A 20,504-nucleotide genomic window follows, 5' to 3' on the forward strand; every position below is an offset into this window, starting at 1 on the left:
AGCAAGGGCAAAGGAAAGAACATCGAGTAGCCGAGTTGGAATCGTTTTCCCCAACATAAGGTAAGTCACCAAGCATATATTTTGTATTGATCTAAATAGACATAATGTCTATGTAATTATGCCGAATGGAATGATAAATTTATATACATGTATGCATGTGGTGATGAAAGTGTTGAATGAAAAGAAAAGAGGTGAGATGTATTGAGTTGTTGATCTCGGCACTAAGTGTGCGGGTATAAACATTTATGATCATGAGATTGGCACTAAGTGTGCGGGTTTAAATTGTACAGCACTAAGTGTGCGAGTTTGATTATATAGCACTAAGTGTGCGAGTTGATTATATAGCACTGAGTGTGCGGACTTAATATATATTTTTGAATCACTATGGACACTAAGTGTGCGACATTATTGAGTTGATCACGAACAGCGGATCGGGTAAGTACCTTGAGTTCATGGCTAATAGGCGCTATGTTTATATTTGGAGTTGAGCTTGGTAAGTTTGAACCTATGTGACAATTATAATTGAAGTCGCGTACATAAGATTTATCGTGGAATAGGTGAAAGGTCGTTTAGTTGTATGATTGTAACGAAAATAAAATGATGTATGAAAATGCCTCAAATATCCTATTGATTAGTATATGGAGTGTGAATGCATGACTTGGTATGAGATTGAACCGATAGGTCTAAGGAACTATGGTATGGTTCGGTATGGATGGAGTAACTAGCCTCGTTCCATTTTGTTTCCTCTTGTGATAATGTTATTAATGGATGGTAGTGCATTGCTTATGACTTACTGAGTTATATACTCACTCGGTGTTTCCTTGTCACCTATTTTAGGTTTCTTGGACTCGTCTCTTTTTGCGTGATCGGGCCGTCATCGAAGTCATCACACCGGCTAGCAACTTTTGGTATCTTCTTTTTAGTCGGTCTAGGAGAACATTTCGGCATGTATAGGCTAATATGTTTTGTTGAAATTTGGTATGTAAACTTTTAGCCATGCGAAAATGGCATAAATGTTCGGTTGGATTTAGTTCTATAATGTTAGGTCGTAAGTCTTAGTAATTCGATTTTTATGCCATATGTCATGGTTGATTATTTTGGTGTTAAAATTCATGATATGGCAATAGTGTAGTAGGGAGATGTTTGACAATGATTAGCCTTTGGCATGGCTAGTCATGATCATAATTTGTGATATGTATGATGAATTACTAGTTAGATCAAGGAGAAATCACGAAATAGGCATAGTTGCTTTAGTAACAGATGCTGGCAGCAGCAGTGACGTGAGATTGAAAAATCACAAAAAATAGTATGAGTGGAATTAATCAATGAATAAATTATGTAATCGAAGCTCGATGAGTCTATTTTCATATAGAAGAAACGAAACGACCATATAAGCTGTATGTTAGGAGATAATTAAACTCTTGTGAAACAGGGCCAGAGCGATTTCTGGATTCCCTGTTCCGACTTTGGAAATTCATTATAAATTAACCAGAGATAATTAGAAGTCATGCCATATGTGCATAGATTCCCCTTTGAGTCTAGTTTCTATAGAAACAAACGACATCAGTATTGCAGCCCTGTACAGGGAGATATCCAAGTCGTAATGCGCAAAGGTCAGTGTAGTCGATCCCTGTAACATGGGAGACTTTTACTAATAAACTGTACTAATTGGCCCAACCAAAAATTCTAGAAAAAAATATGTAGATGGGCATATGAGTCTAGTTTCAGGGAAAATTTACGGAACTGGATTTCGAGTTTCAGAACTCAAGATATGATTTTTAAAGCGACTAGTACGCAGATTGGCAGCTTGTCTGGGAAATTTTTTTATAAGTGGTTTGAAGTCTGTTAACACCTCGTGTTCGACTCCGACGACGGTCTCGGGTTCGGGGTGTTACAAACCCACTTCTAATAATATACAGTCTATCTTAAAAAAACAAAAGCCCAAAATAAAGTTGTTTAAATTTGACTGCTTCTCAAGAAGTCGTATATATTTTTTAAAGTTATAATAATTTCAATAGAATGAATTATTATAAGCACTATACTGAATAACAACCTCAACAATTAACTCAATTCAAACTAACAAATAAGAATAAATTAAATTACATAAGGTGAGACTCGAACGTGAGACCTCAAAGTTTCTAAGACCCTAAGCTCGCCATAGAGCCAAGGTCTTACTGGCAAGAGGTCATATTATTGAATGCAACAATTTAGGGACCAGAAATTTGGGGCTTAAAGCAATAAGAGTCGAAAAAAGAAGGCATCATTGTAAAATGATGAAACATATAAACATGTGTATATAACTTAAAGGTAGCCCATATCAGAATTTCAGAACAGACATGGTTCATCACAGAACGTACAGGAATAGAACAAAAACTGCTCTAACATAATCACGTATTTGTAATTATATCAACTGCAAGGGGTAAAAGCACCTGGTTATAAAAATGAATAATTCCGTGGACATACTGCAATGCAATGTAATAACACTGGCCTCCTGCTTTTTGCACCGAACTTTCAGCTGCTTCATTACCAGAAAATAAATCCATGACATGATATAAATACAAAACCAGCAGCAATTGTTTCCTTTAAGTAAATATATATATACCTGAAAATTTTTGTCCAGATTTGGTTTACCTCAACTCGTCGTCAGTTCGCTCCCTGCATGCATGCACCCATCATATTTTTCAATAAAATAATAATATATTTTCTATTTAATTTTCCGATTCAATATTTTAAACTTATGTATGAAAAGAAAACCATCCTTCAAACCTATAAAATTGATGCCAAGATGTATGCGCAACTCAATGATCACCCAAAATCTGAAAAGTACAAAGTGCACTACTTAACATACCATCTATATATGTACGTGTACGTGTAATGTATATGTATATATGAAGTATTAAATTATTATTACACAATTAAAATGTATATAATTTGGGTGATTAAATTATTACACAAAGAAAGATATATCTTACGATCTCTTGCATATAAGTCCATCAAACTCCACCTCTCGTACCTGAAATTTTTTTGTTCAGAAACCATTCACTTAGTCCAAAATGTATGAGAGGGTGGTGTTAACATATGACTAAGGTGGTCGTTTTATGGGATTCACAGAACAACAGAAAAGTACAAACTTCATCTAGTTTTCTGTCGGCCAATGTTTCAGCACTTATGGTCAGCTCGCCGGAATTTTTTTACCGGCATTTGCCTAGCTGGCGGTCAAAGAACTGTCGGCAAAATCAATACCGATGATTTTTTGTACACTTCAAGCATTTACCATTTCAAATAGATATTATATACTATATTAAAACTCTGTTCAATTTTACCAAGCAGCAACGACAAGCACTTTTATAGTACCTTGACTGTTGGCACTTAGCAAGGTAAGGCTATCACTCTTCCAACAAACAGCGCTGATGATGTGCGAGCTAGCGTCTTCATTTCCGTCATCCATATCCATAGAACCAAACCTATGCCATGTTACAGGTCTCGCAATTTCCCGCAATATTTTGTTTATCACTACAACTTTCTCTAATAACAGATGAAAAGAATGTCAATTGCTTGTGTTCCTCACCTTATGGTACACATACACTTCATTTGTTTCACTGCCACATGGGATGTAGTCACTGTTTACAATAAGACCAACAAAATTCTTCTCGTTTGTATGGCCTCTAAAAGTATGAAGCTGCAAGTGAAATCATACATATTGTAATATATGCAACATATTCTAAAACACAGTTCAATTTTTTATTATATAAAATTAAGGTGAGGATGGCGTAACACAGTTTGAATCCGTGCAAAACGAGTATCTGACAAGAGCTTAAATCATTGTTTCGTACAAGCCAAAACTGAATTTTGTATAAATTTCTGAACCCACTTCTAACAACATACACTCTATCTTTAAAAAAAGAAAAAAAAAACCCAAGATACAGTTGTTCAAGTTGGACTGCCTCTCAAGAAGTCATATCTATTTTTTAAAATTATAATAGTTTCAATAGAACGAATCATTATAAACACTAAACTGAATAACAATCTCAACAATTAACTCAATTCAAACTAACAAACAAGAATAAATTACAAGACTCGAACTGAGATCTCAAAGTTTATAATACCCTAAACTTGCCATAGAGCCCAGGCCTTACTGGCAAGAGGTCATATTATTGAATGCAACAATTTAGGGACCAGAAATTTGGGGCTTAAAGCAATAAGAGTCGAAAAAGAAGGCATCATTGTAAAAGGCTGAAGCATATAACCATGTGTATATAACTTAATGGTAGCCCATATCAGAATTTCAGAACAGACATAGTTCATCACAGAACATACAGGAATAGAACAAAAACTGCTCTAACATGATCAAGTATTTGTAATTATACCAACTGCAAGGGGTAAAAGCACCTGGTTATAAAAATGAATAATTCCGTGAACATACTGCAATGTAATAACACTGGCCTCCTGCTTTTTGCACCAAACTTTCAGCTGCTTCATTACTAGAAAATAAATCCATGACATGGTATAAATACAAAACCAGCAGCAATTGTTTCCTTTTAATTAAATACATATACCTGAAAGTTTTTGTCAATATTTGGTTTACCTCAACTCGTCGTCAATTCGCTCGCTGCATGCATGCACCCATCATTTTGTTTTCAATAAAATAATAATATATTTTCTATTTAATTTTCCGATTCAATATTTTAAACTTATGTATGAAAAGAAAACCTTCAAACCTATAAAATTGATGCCAAGATGTATGCGCAACTCAATGATCACCCAAAATCTGAAAAGTACAAAGTGCACCACATAACATACCATGTATATATGTATGTGTACGTGTAATGTATATGTATGCGTATGTATATATAAAGTGTTAAATTATTATTACACAATTAAAATGTATATAATTTGGGTGATTAAATTATTACACAAAGAAAGATATATCTTACGGTCTCTTGCATATAAGACCATCAACCTCCACCTCTCGTACCTGAAATTTTTTTGTTCAGAAACCATTCACTTAGTCCAAAATGTAAGAGAGGGTGGAGTTAACATATGACCAAGGTGGTCGTTTTATGTGATTCACAGAACACAGAAAAGTACAAACCTCATCTTGTTTTCTGACGGAAAATGTTTCAGCACTTATGGTCAGCTCGCCGGAAATTCTTTACCGGCATTTGCCTAGCTGGCGGTCAAAGAACTGTCGGCAAAAATCAATACCGACGATTTTTTGTACTTTTACCGGTGCTTATAAATGACGGTAAAAGTGAGTTTTGTACTGTGCATGTCATCTGTATCTTCTTCTAGAAGAAGAAATGTAGATTAAAGAAGAAGGCTTTAGGAAGAAGAAAGCAAAGAAGACTATTTGGATGTCAAGTAAAGTTGTGATCGCTTCGCTGTCAGATTCGGAAAAAAGATATCCTTCAGAGAGAAAAAAGAACTTGGACCTTGGGTAAATTGCCGGGATTCTTCTAAATTATGGTATGATTGTGGTGTATTTTAGGAATTGGTTCTTGGCAAAAAGAGTTGTGAGTTGTGGTTTTGATTATTCTTGTTTAAAGAGTTGTGTGTTTTTGTAACTCTATTCTCATGAGCCAAATGTACATGCATTTGATTATATGGCATTAGATATCTCAAATTGCATACAATATGCTTAGCAAAAAAACATACTGAGAAAGACAAAAACCTTCATGAAAATATCACCAAACTTCAAGCAAGCATAAAAAAGTGTAATTCCCACGACTCTTTAAACAAAAATAATCAAACTACAACTCACAGATCTCTTTTTGCCAAAAATCAATTCTTATAAAACACCAAAATCATATCACAGTTTACAAGAAACCTAACAATTTACCCAATGTCCAAGCTCTTTCTGCTTCTTGAAGGATAACTTTTTTTTCGATCTGATAGTGAATCGATTGCAGCTTTACTCCACTTCCGAATAGTGTTTTCACCTTCTTCCTAAAGCCTTCTGCTTTACTCTTTTCTTCTCCATGGTAGTCATAAGTCTGTCTTCAATTTCCATCATAGACCTAATTTTACAATTAGGGTTTAGGGTTATGTTTAGAATTTAAATAACTTACTTGAAATGATTATATATATAAAGGAATAAAAATAATAATTATTCGGTCATGTCACGAAGTGTTTTTTAATTATTTTATTATATTTTAAAAATGAAGTTTTTTTACTCCACTAACAGGATAATTATCTATCGTCTATATATATATACCTCAAACAAAAAAGAAATAGACACAAACAGAAAGTTGAATGGTTTTGATAATTTTGAGAGAAACAAGAATTTAAGTCGGCTTTGGCAGTAGAATCCAACAACAATTATACTACCAATCTCACATTTATAGTATTATTTTGATGGATTTTTCAAACAACCTTAAAAAAATTACAAAACCAGCAGCACTTGTTTCCTTTAAGTATATATATATCATCTGAAATGTTTTGTTAAGATTTGGTTTACCTCAACTCCTCGTCGTCAGCCCAAACCATAAACCGTCCATTCCAATACAGCAACAAATCCCTGTATGCATGCAGGCACCATTTTCTTTTAATAAAATAATAATATATTTTCTAATTAATTTCTTCGATTCAGTATATTCAACTGAAATATTAAATTATTATTCCACTAATTTGAGTGATAAAATTATAACGCAAAGAAAGATATAACTTACTGTGTCTTGCATATAAGTCCATCAACTTCCACCACTCAGTACCTGAAATTTTTGTTCAAAACAAGCATGCTTTTCAAATGTTCTTGCAAGACCACCCAATGTTTACAATACAAAGTAATTAAGCAGACAGAGCACCCAGCACTAGAACTGCCAACATCAATTATTGAACCAAGATTAAACTCTAAAACCCTAAAAAAGGAGCAAAAACATTAACATGTACAGACAGAAATGCCATGGAACTAAACACAGCACAGTCCATAGGCATAACAAACAAATACATAGGAACATGTTGGGTATGGGTCCCACATACCCATATTTTATGCCATAATGTTTTGTCCCTTCTTTGGTTTTGTCAAAAAAAGTCATTTTGGGTTTTTAACGGGTGTTGGGCAAAAATTTTAGCAGAGAGCTAAAGAAAAAATAGAGAGAAAGAGAATAAAAAAAAAATCAGATTTTCAAGCTTGGTGCAGCAGTGATCAACTCTTCGATCGAAGGTCCATCCGTGGTTCGATTGAGCTGATTTTTGGACAGCAGCTAGGTGATAAGGTGTTCTTGACTTTGTACGGTCGGATTTTTCATCCGAGTCTTGTAGCGTCGGAAATACCCATTTTTCAGCAGCTACGTTTTTGGTGATGTTCTCTCATTTTTCTCTCTTTTGCTAAAGATTACATGTTGTTAGCCTTGTCGGAGTTGAATGCTTGTTGTAGGCTTGATATTGTGATCTTGTAGTTGAACATTTGAATGATAGTGGAGCTCTTTATCGGACTCTAAAGTCCCGTGGTTTTTACCCTTAATTTAGAGGGGTTTTCCACGTAAAAATATCGGTGTCTCTATTTATTTTTGTTGTGGTTGCATTAGTTGATTTGTGGTTGATTAAGGTTGCTAGAGAACATATCTTGTGCTATTGTGCTTGCCATAATTTTTACAGGAGTTATAAGGAGAGAAAGAACACCGGTTGTGCTTTCGCTTTGTTTCGGTTGTTCGGTTTCTTCCCAACAAACTGGTACCAGAGCTTGGTTATTGTGTCAGATAATTATGGAAATTAATACGAGCAAGATGATTATGTTGAATGGCACAAATTATCAACTTTGGCGGAATAAAATGAAGGACTTGTTGTTTGTGAAGGCTTTGCATCTTCCGGTCTTTACTACTCAAAAACCCGATTCGAAAAGTGATGAAGAATGGGAATTTGAGCATCAACAAGTGTGTGGCTTTATTCGGCAATTTGTTGAAGAAAATGTTTACAATCACATTGATCAGGAGACACATGCTCGAACATTGTGGGAGAAGCTTGAAAGCTTGTATGCTTCGAGGTCGGGCAATAACAAGTTATTTTTGCTGAAGAAAATGATGGCGCTGAAATATAAAGAAGGAATGTCTATAGCTGACCATGTTAGTGAATTTCAGAGTATGATGAATCAGTTGCTTGGTATGGGTGTCAAATTTGATGACGAGATTTTAGGACTTTGGTTGCTTGCTACTCTACCAGACTCTTGGGAGACCTTTCGAGTCTCACTCATTAATTCTGCCCCACAGGGTATTATTACTTTGGATTTGGCTAAGAGTGGTGTGTTGAATGAAGAGGTTAGAAGAAGATCTCAGGGTTCTACATCACAGTCCGAGGTGTTGGTTATCGAGAACAGGGGGAGAAACAGAGACAAAGATGGAAAGGGTAGAGATAAAAGCCGAAACAAGTCAAGATCGAGATACAAGAATCTTGAGTGTCATCATTGTGGTAAGAAAGGTCATATCAAGAAATATTGCTTCAAGTGGAAGAAAGAGAACAAAGGTGGTGGTGATAAACACGACCGGAATGACGATGAAAAATCCGAGCGTGTTGCTACTGTTACTCGTGAAGATTTGTTAGTTATTTGTGATCAGAATTTGGTCAACCTAGCATGCGACGAGACTAGTTGGGTGATTGATACTGGTGCATCACTTCATGTCACGTCGAGGAAGGAATTCTTCACATCTTATACTCCTGGTGATTTTGGGGTATTGAAGATGGGTAATGATGGTTTGGTTTCGGTTATTGGTATGGGAGATGTTAGCTTGGTAAGTAACAATGGAACAAAGTTAACTCTCAAGGATGTCAGACATGCACCGGATGTCCGTTTGAATTTGATTTCTGCAGGAAAGCTTGATGATGAGGGATTCTGTAACACCTTCAGTGAAGGGCAGTGGAAGCTGACTAAAGGCTCCTTAGTTGTGGCTCGAGGAAAGAAGAGCTCAAATTTGTACTTGATGCAAGCTTTGACTTCTCGAGAGACGGTGAATGTGACACTGAATGACAACTCAACTGAGTTGTGGCATAAACGACTCAGTCACATGAGTGAGAAGGGGCTTAGCTGTTTAGCGAAGAAGAATCAACTTTCGGGTTTAAAGAATGCTACACTGAAGAATTGTGCTCATTGTCTAGCAGGAAAGCAGAAAAGAGTTTCATTTAGAAGCCATCCTCCTCATAGGAAATCAGAGTTGCTAGAGTTGGTCCATTCAGATGTTTGTGGTCCGATAAAAGTAAGATCACATGGTGGTGCACTTTACTTTGTGACTTTCATTGATGATTGTTCAAGAAAGCTATGGGTTTACACTTTGAAGTCTAAAAATCAAGTCTTTGAGGTGTTTAAACAGTTTCAAGCATCAGTTGAAAGGGAAACTGGGAAGAAGTTGAAGTGCATTCGTACTGATAATGGTGGCGAGTACACAGGGTCGTTTCATGAGTATTGTCTGCGACAGGGAATCAGACATCAGAGAACACCACCAAAGACTCCACAGTTAAATGGGTTAGCTGAAAGAATGAACCGAACATTGATTGAGAGAGTCAGATGTTTGTTGTCAGATGCAAAGTTACCAAGATCGTTTTGGGCTGAAGCTTTGAATACAGTGACACATGTGATAAATCTGTCTCCTAGTGTTCCTTTGAAAGGTGATGTGCCAGATAGAGTTTGGTTTGGTAAAGACGTGTCATATGATCACCTACGTGTGTTCGGTTGTAAAGCATTTGTTCATGTTTCAAAGGATGAAAGATCCAAGTTGGATGCCAAGGCTCGACAATGCATTTTTATTGGTTATGGTCTAGATGGTGAGTTTGGTTATAGACTCTATGATCCAGTTCAGAAGAAACTCGTGAGAAGCAGAGATGTTGTCTTCATTGAGGATCAGACCATTGATGACATTGATAAGACGGAGAAAGTGGATTCACAAGGTAGTGGTGACTTGATCGATGTGAATCCGGTTCCCCTAGACTCTTCACCAGATCCTATCCAGGATGATGTGCATGGTGATGTTAGTGGTGACCATCAGACTATAGGTGACTTTGATACTCCCATGGATGATGTTGTGAATGATCAACAACAAGCACCTATAGCTCCACCAGCAGTTCCACTTCGAAGGTCTTCTAGAGATCGACGATCTTCTGTCAGGTATTCTCCTGATGAATATGTTCTTTTGACTGACGGGGGAGAACCTGAATGTTATGAAGAGGCTATGGAGAGTGAATGCAAAGATCAGTGGGTTGAAGCGATGAAAGGCGAACTTCAATCATTGCATGAGAACCATACTTTTGAATTGGTGAAACTGCCTAAGGGCAAAAGAGCTTTGAAGAATCGGTGGGTTTACAGGTTGAAGCAAGAAGAGAAGTCTTCATCTCCACGATACAAAGCTAGATTGGTCGTCAAGGGTTATACTCAGAAAAAGGGGGTTGATTTTGAAGAAATATTTTCTCCGGTTGTGAAGATGTCCTCTATCAGAACTATACTGAGTTTGGCAGCTTGTTATGACCTAGAGGTTGAACAAATGGATGTGAAAACTGCTTTTCTTCATGGTGACTTGGAAGAAGAGCTTTACATGGAGCAGCCAGAGGGTTTTGTTGCACAAGGGAAAGAGGACTATGTGTGCAGATTGAAGAAGAGCTTGTATGGTTTGAAGCAAGCTCCAAGACAATGGTACAAGAAGTTTGAGTCTGTTATGGGGGAGCAAGGCTACAAGAAGACTACTTCTGATCATTGTGTGTTTGTTAAGAGATTCTCTGGTGATGATTTTATTATTCTTTTGCTCTATGTTGATGATATGCTTATTGTTGGTCAGAATGCTTCTAGAATTGAGAAGTTGAAACAAGAGTTGAGTAAATCCTTTGCAATGAAGGATTTGGGGCCAGCAAAGCAAATTCTTGGCATAAGACTGACACGTGATAGAAAGGCCAAGAAATTATGGTTATCACAAGAGAGGTACATTGAGAAAGTACTTCAAAGGTTTAGTATGGACAAAGCTAAAGCGGTGAATACTCCCTTTGCTATGCACTTTAGATTGAGTGTTAAGCATAGTCCTTCCACAGAAAAGGAGAAGGAAGAGATGCAGAAAATTCCTTACTCTTCAGCCGTGGGTAGTTTGATGTACGCAATGGTTTGCACGAGACCAGACTTGGCTTATGCCGTTGGTACAGTTAGTCGGTTTCTTTCTAATCCAGGCAGAGAGCATTGGAATGCAGTGAAGTGGATTATGAGATATCTTCGTGGCACTTCCAACATGAAACTTTGTTTCGGCAATGAGAAACCTGTTCTTGTTGGGTATACAGATTCAGACATGGCCGGAGACATTGACTCGAGGAGATCTACTTCAGGTTACTTAATCACTTATGCAGGGGGAGCTGTGGCATGGCAATCGAGACTGCAAAAGTGTGTTGCATTGTCCACCACCGAATCAGAGTTCATTGCAGCAACCGAAGCGTGTAAGGAGATGCTTTGGATGAAGAAGTTTGTGCATGAGCTTGGTTTTACTCAGGAGAAGTATGTCCTGTACTGTGATAGCCAGAGTGCTATTCATCTTGGTAAGAACTCAACTTTTCATGCTAGATCTAAGCATATTGATGTGAGGTACCATTGGATACGAGATGTTCTTGAAGCTAAGCTGTTAGAGCTTGAGAAGATACACACTAATGATAATGGTGCTGATATGTTGACGAAGGCCTTACCAAGAGGAAAATTTGAAGCATGTTGTTTGACCTCCGGTATGGAGGCATTCCCCACATAGTTGGAGGGGGAGATTTGTTGGGTATGGGTCCCACTATGTGGGAAACCCATATTTTATGCCATAATGTTTTGTCCCTTCTTTGGTTTTGTCAAAAAAAGCCATTTTGGGTTTTTAACGGGTGTTGGGCAAAAATTTTAGTAGAGAGCTAAAGAAAAAATAGAGAGAAAGAGAATAAAAAAAAAATCAGATTTTCAAGCTTGGTGCAGCAGTGATCAACTCTTCGATCGAAGGTCCATCCGTGGTTCGATTGAGCTGATTTTTGGACAGCAGCTAGGTGATAAGGTGTTCTTGACTTTGTACGGTCGGATTTTTCATCCGAGTCTTGTAGCGTCGGAAATACCCATTTTTCAGCAGCTACGTTTTTGGTGATGTTCTCTCATTTTTCTCTCTTTTGCTAAAGATTACATGTTGTTAGCCTTGTCGGAGTTGAATGCTTGTTGTAGGCTTGATATTGTGATCTTGTAGTTGAACATTTGAATGATAGTGGAGCTCTTTATCGGACTCTAAAGTCCCGTGGTTTTTACCCTTAATTTAGAGGGGTTTTCCACGTAAAAATATCGGTGTCTCTATTTATTTTTGTTGTGGTTGCATTAGTTGATTTGTGGTTGATTAAGGTTGCTAGAGAACATATCTTGTGCTATTGTGCTTGCCATAATTTTTACAGGAGTTATAAGGAGAGAAAGAACACCGGTTGTGCTTTCGCTTTGTTTCGGTTGTTCGGTTTCTTCCCAACAGAACAGATCAAAAGAAAGAGAGAGAAAGTATCACCACCATGCCTATATATATATATAGAGAGAGAGAGAGGGAAATAAAGACATACCGGGAGATCGGGTTGTTGTGGGGGACATTGAGAACGTGGGTCTGTCAATTGCAGCACAAGTAGACACGATGTCTATAATCTAATGGAAACCTAACCACCGCCATTCAAAAGGGACAGCTAACGGTGTTTGAAGGCTTCGCCGCCAATGGAAATGGGAAACTGCTGAGTGCTCCAAGAAAAAGCCACAAAGGTATATGAATAATTTGAAAGAAAAAAAAAAGAAAACAAAGAGGGCTTCTTGATTGCAGGAGCCTTACCACTTGCTAATTTTCTTTTCTGCAAATGGATTGAAGCTTCAGTTCTTGGAAGGAGAAGTGGGAAGGATGCATGGCTTTTGGGGGTTTTATCAATGAACAAAATGATGAAAACAAGAAGGCTTCTCTTCTGATTTGTTACCCTTATAACTGTTTTTCCTTTTGGCCGGGAATTGTGTGCTTATTAAGTTTTAGGTTAAAATATCCTATAAGTCCCTCTACTCTTTACAAACTTAAAATTTAGCCCCTATATTTTTATTTCTAGAAATGAGTAAAAGTTAGAACTAAATATATCATTATGCTAATTGAGTTTAATCTTCCTAGATTAAATAAGATGAAAAGAGTTAAATTCAATTATCAAACTATTAAAATTCGTTATTTAGTCAATTTTTTATACTAATTAACAATGTCGATTATATTATAATTTTTGCTAAATTAAAGAATTTTCCAGAGTATATCTGTCTAAAAAACAGAAGTTAGGCATCATTCTTTTTTCGAAAAAAAATATATATAATTATAAAAGAATGAGGATCTAAAATAGAAATGGATCTCAATTAAAAGAAAACTTAATAACTAATAATTTTTAGTTTAATATAACATTTGGTATTTAAACTTAACATTTGGTATACTTCAAGAATGTACCATTTCAAATTGATCTTATATGCTATATCAAAATTCTGTTCAATTTTATCAAGCAGCAAGGACAAGCACTTTTATAGTACTTTGACTGTTGGCACTTCGCAAGGTAGGGCTATCACTCTTCCAACAAACAGCGCTGATGAAATGTGAACCTGCATCTTCATCGGCATCATCCATGTCCTTAGAACTAAACCTAGGCCATGTTACAGGTTTCGCAATTTCCTGCAATATTTTGTTTCTCGCTACAAGTTTCTCTAATAAAAGATGAAAAAGAATGTTAATTGCTTGTGTTCCTCACCTTATGGTACACATACACTTCATTTGTTTCACTGCCACATGCGATGTAGTTACTATTTACGGTAAGACCAACAAAAATTTTCTCATTTGTGTGGCCTCTAAAAGTACGAAGCTGCAAGTGAAACCATACATATTGTAAACCCTGAAATGAATATACGAATATATGCAACATATTCTAAAACACGATTCAATGTTGTTTTTCCTTTTATACAATATTGGAGTGGAGATGGGTGTAATACAATTTGAACCCGTGCAAAAGGAGTGTCTGACAAGAGCTTTAACCACTACTTCTAACAATATACAGTTTATCTTCCAAATATATATATATATACCCAAGATGCAGTCGTTCAAGTTTGATTGTTTCTCAAGAAGTCATATATATTTTTTAAAGTTATAATAGTTTCAATAAAATAAATCATTATAAGCAATAAACTGAATAACAATCTCAACAATTAACTCAATTCAAACTAACTAACAAGAATAAATTACATAAGGTGAGACTCGAACCTGAGACCTCAAAGTTCCTAAGGCCTTAAACTTGCCATAGAGCTAAGGCCTTACCGGCAAGAGGTCATATTATTGAATGCAACAATTTAGGGACCAGAAATTAGGGGCTTAAAGTAATAAGAGTCGAAAAATAAGGCATCATTGTAAAATGCTAAAGCATTTAAACATGTGTATATAACTTACTCGCAAATTCTTCTTTACATCCCATAACCTTAGTGTGATGTCTGTAAATGTAGAAACGAGTTCATTTTCAGACAAGAATTTCACGTACGAGACGCCTTTTTTGTCCACTGAACACATGAAATGGAATACTAATGTTTTTTAAAGCATAGTAATGGATGCGATGATCTGCTGAACCAACCTGCATACCCAGAAAAACTTCATAGTTTTAAGTTCTTTTTCCCACATTAAAAAAAACAAAAAAAAACAAAACAAAATAAAACAAAAACAAAAACAAACAAACAGTTTTTCATATGTCCATGCTAGCAGGGTTAATAGAACACAGTTAGAACGAAGAAAATTTACATATGAAGTGCTTTCACATTCCAACATGCTTCTTCGAAACTAGTCTTGTAAATGTAAAGTATCTTTCTTATAATACTAAAGAATATAATATATATATATGGGGGGGATGTGTTACAAAAATTAAAGCTGCATGGAGTAACAGCACGTGGTTATAAAAATGCAATGTCATTGATAGTTCCAGGATTATACTTGACACAACATATTTTTGCTTTCATATCAATACTAATAACACTGGCCTCCAGCTTGGTGCACCAAACTTTCACCTGCTTCATTACCAGAAAATAAATACATGACATGATATACAATGAAGTTTCCATAAACTTCATGAATAAAATAACAGCAGAAAGATGGTTAGATACATTTGATTAATCATATTAATATCTTAATATTGGCAATCACCCATACTTTGGAAAGACAAAGAAATGGGTATCAAAATTTTGGCACTAGAAATCCGAGATTTAAAGTACTAAAAGTAGGATTGAGATTTGGCATGAGATATTTGCAAGATTTTTAGTCCTTAATTGTATAGTGACTTTGCAAGTTGATCCCTGAACCTCAACTATAAATAGGCCTAACCATTTCTCATTTTAATCATCATACATTTGTTATTCTCTATGTAATATCCCGAATTAGGGCCTAATCAAAATAGTGATTTCGTGACCACAAATTCGAGATAGAAATAATTATTTTATAATTATTTTGATGTTTATGATACGATTGCATGATTGTGTGAAAATTTCGTGATGAAATCCTATGCCTAAAGTGCTTAAATTGAAATTAGGGACTAAATCGATAATTTGCAAAATTTGCATTCTAGGAGTTTTTAGTATGAAATTGCTTTGGAATATTAATGAGGAGGTCTTAAATAGCAATTTGACCAATTTCTAAGTCTATGGACAAAAATTGGACATGGATGGAATTTTTGAAAAGTTTAGTAGTAAGGGCATTTTGATCATTTGTATACTAAATGAAATAAAATGGGAAAAATAACACAAAATGATCATCTTCTCCATATTGTTGCTACCGAATTTTACCTCTCCCCATAGCTAGGGTTTCTTCAACTTTCAAGCTTCATAGTAAGTGATTTCATGCCCCGTTTTTAATGATTTTTATGTTTTTGAAGTCCTGGTAGCTCGAATTAACTTATGCTAGCAATAGTTCAACCTCGGGTTCATATTTGGAAAAATACCCATAGGTGAAATTTGTGTATTTTGGTGTTTTATGGTAGAATATGAGGTTTTAAATTATGTTAGATAATTTGTTCTACTCGGTTTTAAGCGAAAACGAGTAAAAGGGCTTAATCAGTAAAAATACCTAATAGTCATAAGTACATGTTAGAGTGTGAATTTGATGTTGCCATAGAAGGGAAAAATGATCAGAATGTCATAAAACATAAGAATAAAGGATGAAGTTTAATTCCCGAGCCTAGGGGCAAAAGTGTAATTATGCAAAAGTTTAGGGGTAAAAATGTAATTTTTCCAAAGTTCGTATTAAATGTTGTTTTGATGAATGTATGTATTAAATAAGATTAATTTGGCATTATAGATCAAGAGAAACGAGATTCAAGTCGCGATCGAGCGAAAAACAAAGTTTACGAAGAATAAGTTCGATTGCTAATAATTTTGTATCGAGGTAAGTTCATGTGTAATGTAGTAACATAATTGTCATTTTAAGCAATTTAATGTTGTTTATATGATATGATGCTTATTATTATAATGAAATGTTATGTTTTGTGGTTATTGTTGAATAATATGTAATTATGTGAATTACTTGATGAGTATGAACTATCACCGAGTATCGGTTCCGATATTCCGTGGAAGACGGAAAAGATGTGAGATAGAGGAAAAAGCCTGTTTGAACCTTAGGAATAGATTAGAATACAAGCGACATGTCACTAGGATATTTGAGTTCTGAACTCGTTGAGTTGAGTCCGAGTTCACTTATGGATGCGAACGCCCGAGCTCATTGAGTTGAGTCTGAGTTCACTTATGGGAGGGTTGCATGGTAGCTGCTACATAAGTTCCGCAAGCTATTGAGTTTGTCTAGCTGCGGGTATGGCACTTACGTTCATGAAATCTGCGTATTCGAATTATATTCCGATATTTTCAACGGGTGAATCTTAAGTGAATGAGAAGAATGCCTAAAACGAAGGTGACATATTGGTAAGTGTGGTGAATGAGAAAATTTGACAGGTATGTGCTTAAATCCTCGGGTTGAGAATTTGGTATGATGAAATCGTAGAAAGATATTAAATGCAAATGAAACGTGAATGTCTTGGTGTTGTTTATACAAATGATGTTTTATGTGGAATTGCATGATTATGTTACTTGCTATTTGCATGTAAACTTACTAAGCATTTATGCTTACCCCCTTCTTTTCATTCATTGTAGTTGTTGACAAGCCGGCTTGAGAATCGGGATAGGTCGAAGACTCGTTCACACTATCCGAAGGCCTAAATTGGTAAAATGGCTTGTGTATTTTGAATGTGGCATGTATGGCAAAATACTCACTTTGTGTAAATGATCTTATGATATGGCTATGGTTTAGCAAGAAAAGGGTTTGTAAATGATTAGCCATTGGAATGGCCAATCTAAGTCATATTTGATGTTATGTATGTTTAAAATGCTATTTAGTCCATGAAAATCTATAGTAAAGTAAAATTTGTCATAAAACAGAATCTGACAGCAGCAATGATGTAAATTTGAAAAATCACTAAAAATATTAGAAATGGAATTAAATGATGAGTAAGTTATGAAATTGAATCTTGATGAGTCTATTTTCATATGGATGGAACAAAATAGGTATATGAGTTATATTTTGTGAGATATTTAAGTTTTGGTGGAACAGGGTCAGAGTGATCTCTGTATCCCCTGTTCTGACTTTAAAAATTCACTATAAATTGTAAAAAAACAATTACGAGTTTTATCTTATATGTATGAAATACTTATTGAGTCTAGTTTTATAAGAAATAAACTTCATATTCATTGAAACTCTGTACAGGGATATATCTGATTCGTAATACATAGAGGTTAGAGTAGTCAAACCCTAAAACAGGGGATACTTTAACTAATAAAATGTACTAATTGGCTTGACCAAAAATTCTATAAAAAAATTATTAAATATATATATGAGTCTAGTTTCAGGGAAAATTTACAGATCTTAATTTTTAAGCGACTCAAGATATGAATTTTTAAGCGATTGTGACATAGATTGCTAGCTTGACTGGAAATTTTAAAAATAAATTGTTTGAGCTGTTTAAGTAATGAATTAAGCCCGTTAACACCTCGTATTCGACTCCAGCGACGGTCTCGGGTACGGGGCGTTACACTCTACCTAAGGAATTGTTCTCTCTCCCTATTTGTAAATTTTCACTTGTATTTTGGAGTGAAATATATTTGGTAGTGTCCGAGGACGTAGGCAAAATTTGCTGAACCTCGTTAAAATTCTAGTGTTCTTTATTGTATTATTTTGCATATTTTGTGAGTGTGATTGTAGTGATTTATTGTGCTATTAAATTACGATAGAGGGATATTTTGGCTAGGAAAGACCTGGTACTTAAGCGATCTTTGTGATCCACCTCTCTTTCCTGGGAATTGAACTTAGTGTGATTTTTTAGTACAATAATTTTACTCTTTTACACGCTTCCGCACAACACTTAACATAAACTCATTTGAACTCAGATATTGCATTACTATTGCATTATTAATATTTAAAATATTTAACTTATTAATCATATTTAACTAGGTAAATCATGTGTTTTAAATAAGTTGAACATATTTAAACAGATAACTTATGTGTCAATGTACAAGACTTACTAGTTAAATGTGTAAACCATGCAATCTTGTGTAACTCACATAATAAATGTGACATGTTCATGTCAAGAACCTTAACAATCATTTACGCTTTGACCTATTTATCTGATATACAAGATTAAGACTCACCAACACAAATTGCCAATCTTCTGTGTAGATAATGAATGGTTATCTCTTCATCGTTTAAGCAAAGAAAGAACATTTGGTTAAAGATATCGAATATGTCACTGTACCTAGCAATCATCGCTACTAGATACAAGCATCGAGGGTTCTGTCTGAGAAAAATCAACACTCCATACTCATTTTTCATGTTCTTCATATTCTATCAGACTCTTCCAAAGAGATTAAAAAATTTAAAATATAAAACAAAAATTAAAATTGGATCAACACATAACTTTGGCGTCTAAATGAAATATATAAGAACAACCAAAGTGATATATTGCAAAATTTCCAGTAACCATATCAGTCCTCATTACCTGGCAAGTAGTCACATCCCACACAGTTACTGTCCCCTCATAATCACTACTATCTATATGGTTCTTACTATACTTGTTCCAGCTTAAGTAACTAAGTTTAGAACATCTGCACATCTCTACAACAGGACAGTGTACATCCGCCGGTTCATTTAGGACTTGGAAAACAATTACATAGCTAGTGAGAATTAGTATAGCTAAGGATTGAAAACAGAAGTATTAACTACAAAATTCTTTGTTAATGTGCAGATCCATAGCTACCCAATGACCGACTTATTCAAACAAAATACCAGCCTCCTTCACAAGGTTTTTACAAATTGTTGCAGTTGGCATGCATGCAGCACTTGAACAGCCAATGAACAAACTATGCAGTCCAAGTTATATGGATTAAGTATGAAGATCAAGCTGCTGTAGTATTTCCAAATGAAGTACATGCAGCTACTGAAGTTGATGCTACTATTCAATTTTGGTTTTATTTTGTTACTTTAAGTAATATTTTGTAACTTAGTTTAATTAGAACTAAGAAGGTAATGTATTTAATGTAATTTGTTGCTGATAAGATTGATAGATCAGCTTACCTAATTGTGCAAGTTTCAATGTGCAAGTTGTGCAAGTTACAATGAAACTTAAAAGTAGTAGGTGAAACTTGTTAAAGCTGACCAGCTTATGACTGGTATATGTATTGGCATTATGCCATCCTTTTAATTAATGAATTTCAATAGAAATCATTCAAGAAAAATACTCTCATTTTTTTTTGGCATTCATAGTTCAAGCTAGATTCTGTTCGTTTGCTCAAAACCTCTATACTTGAATTTCAAGCTTTTTTCATTCTTTATTCGGATTTATTACGTTGTTGCTAAAGGTTTTTACTGAGCTTCATACTTTCTCTTGATAAATTGTTCTAAAAACCCCAACAATTTGTATCTAGAGCCCTATTCTTAGTGGACCTGTCATTTTCAATCCTTAGAACAATGCCTTCATCAGGATTCTCACCAGCGCCACCACCAGTGTTCAATGGAGAAGGCTACCACATATGATTAGTGAAAATGAAGACCTACCTGTAAGCATTTGATTTGTGGGAGGTTGTCAACTCAGATGCTGAACTAGCACCTCTAAGAGCCAACCCAACAGTGGCTCAAATAAGGCAGCATTCTGATGAAAGAACCCAAAGGCACAAAGCCATGTCTTGCATCCAGAACAGTATGTCTGATGTGATTTTCACAAGAATCATGGCTTGTGAGTCACCAAAGCAGGCCTGGAATAAGTTAAATGAGGAGTTCCAAGGGACTGAAAGAACAAGACAACAACAGCTACTGAATTTGAGAAGGGATTTTTAAAACTTGAAGATGAAGGAGAAAGAAACAATAAAGTAGTACTCGGACAGAATCATGGCTGTAGTAAACAGCATAAAGCTACTTAGAGAACAATTCAATGAAGCAAGAATTGTGGAGAAGGTGATATTAACCTTACCTGAAAGGTAT

The 20,504-nt window shown here is 35.4% G+C and overlaps 2 long non-coding RNA genes and 1 pseudogene across 2 annotated transcripts; all 3 read right to left on the minus strand.

Annotated features, from left to right (window-relative positions):
- Window positions 1–2,240: 2,240 nt before the first annotated feature.
- Window positions 2,241–3,679, minus strand: LOC121232139 (uncharacterized). Its single transcript, XR_005930356.1, has 5 exons — window positions 3,355–3,679; window positions 2,973–3,013; window positions 2,767–2,816; window positions 2,603–2,655; window positions 2,241–2,515 (listed from the first exon to the last, which is right to left on the minus strand). It is a non-coding gene; the product is annotated as an uncharacterized lncRNA (long non-coding RNA).
- Window positions 3,680–5,124: 1,445 nt separating this feature from the next.
- LOC121232138 (uncharacterized) lies at window positions 5,125–12,829 on the minus strand. Its single transcript, XR_005930355.1, has 4 exons — window positions 12,517–12,829; window positions 6,669–6,710; window positions 6,458–6,517; window positions 5,125–6,017 (listed from the first exon to the last, which is right to left on the minus strand). It is a non-coding gene; the product is annotated as an uncharacterized lncRNA (long non-coding RNA).
- A 631-nt stretch (window positions 12,830–13,460) lies between these two features.
- On the minus strand, window positions 13,461–20,254 carry LOC107944030 (E3 ubiquitin-protein ligase COP1-like; annotated as a pseudogene).
- Window positions 20,255–20,504: the final 250 nt, after the last annotated feature.

This window comes from Gossypium hirsutum, chromosome A07 (assembly GCF_007990345.1).
Source record: "Gossypium hirsutum isolate 1008001.06 chromosome A07, Gossypium_hirsutum_v2.1, whole genome shotgun sequence".
Taxonomy (NCBI): domain Eukaryota; kingdom Viridiplantae; phylum Streptophyta; class Magnoliopsida; order Malvales; family Malvaceae; genus Gossypium; species Gossypium hirsutum.